We start from the raw sequence: 1,884 nt of genomic DNA on the forward strand, positions 1-1,884 counted from the left end.
CCATCCTCACTTCCTCCTAAGTGTGAGAACACTGTTGCAGCCACTCTGTCTGTGCATCTAATTGAACATTTTCCTCCATTTTGCTGACACTGCCAAACAGGATGTTCTTCTGTAGAACCTGGTTCCCCTGATAACAGGTTCAAAATATGTGAGCAATCGCACTGTTCTCAATTTGAAAGAGCATTCTGAGATATTAGTCTGCAATTTCCTCTTCTGGTGACACATTTGCTATTTTTTTTAATCAAAATTGTCCTTCCAATGAGTGTTCCCTTCATTGTGACCCCAATGAATGACTTTACAAATGACTCGACCCACCAGACAGACAGGGCAGTCCAGTTCACCTGGTCCCAGTGTCAGGGGTCTAAACTCTATACCTGGAAAACTTGTTTCTGCATCAAGGGAGACATTGGGTAGCAAGTATCACTAATGACAGGTCACCACAATTTTAGGCCCAGAAGATTCCACAATTATTTTCTCAGACAAAAAGTAGTCAATCACAACCCACAGTGCTCAGGATATAAAGCAGATAGACACCCCGTGAGAGACTTGGGCTACAATAGAGCAATGAGCTCAGGACATTTAAAATCATGAATTGCACTCACGAATCTGTACATGCTTGTATTTCATTGTCAGCAGTTTTGAGTAACGGATAGGGTGAGAATGCCCGGGATCATCTGTTTCTGAAGAAGAAAAATGGGCCATGTATGATGATAATGGGTCAGAGTCACTTTTAATATTGGTAATGCAAACAGAGAATGCTAGTTCCTACTTTCAAAACTGAAGTGAGGAGAAAATTTAAAGGAAAAACAAACAAAAAACTGCCCCTAGGGCTACTGAGAGTTAAGAGAGGAAGCCCGAATTCCAACAGGAAATCCTTCCTGTCAGCCATCTGTGCCTGTCTAGCTCTGGGTCTCTGGGTTCAGTGGTTCCCGCGCGCCCCCTGCTGCCCAATGTCTTCCCTGCAGGGGAGGTTTGTGTCTGGGATCACACTGACTTCCCCTCACTGTGTACCTTGCACAGTAATACACGGCAGTGCCCCCAGCAGTCATGGAGCTCAACTGCAGGGAGAACTGATTCTTTGATGTGTCTCTGGTGATGGAGAGTCGGTTTTGGAAGGATGGGTTATAATATGTACTACCCCCACAGCTTATGCATCCCATCCACAGCAGCCCTTTCCCTAAGGGCTGACGGATCTAGTGCCAGCAGTAACCACTACTTGTGACAGAGAAACCAGCAACAGTGCAGGTGAGGGAGAGCTTCTGGGACAGTTTCACCAGTCCTGGACCCGACTCCTGAAGCTACACCTGGGACAGGACACCTGCAAACAAAACAGATGGTCCCAGTCAGTCACTTGAAGTCACAACCACCCCCATAGACTCAGGTCAGATATCTGAATCTCTCACCTTGGGGAACTGTCACCAGGCACAAGAGAACACACAGCAATAGCATCTTTAGACCACAGCTCTGCTTTCCCAAGGGACTCACAGCCCTGTCTGAAGAGAACTGATAGCTTTCCCACCCCAACGTGAAATTGTACCCTAGTGCCTGAAGAATAATTTGCATGTGAGGGAGCCCTGTCCTTATAAGCAGAAAGTGACAGAGCTCAGATCCCCTCTTCCTTCTGAGCCCATCGTAGTGTAACTGTTTGAACTCATATGCTAGTTTTTCTCAAAAGGTATGTGATAAAGTTCAAAGAATGCCCAGAATTTCTGAGCCTAGTGTTTTCTCCCTCCAGCCCCTCATTGCCCCTCTCTTGCTTTGGGCTCCTATGTGTCTTGTGCCCCAGAGAGTGAACAGGATATAGTTTGTTGAAATTGTCAATTGCACCCAATGGTATCTTCAAACCTCATACTCTCCAAGACCCATTTTTTTTCCTTGTACACC

This window comes from Echinops telfairi, unplaced genomic scaffold, assembly GCF_000313985.2.
Source record: "Echinops telfairi isolate 266 unplaced genomic scaffold, ASM31398v2 ScPeMD7_7434;HRSCAF=8472, whole genome shotgun sequence".
Lineage (NCBI taxonomy): Eukaryota > Metazoa > Chordata > Mammalia > Afrosoricida > Tenrecidae > Echinops > Echinops telfairi.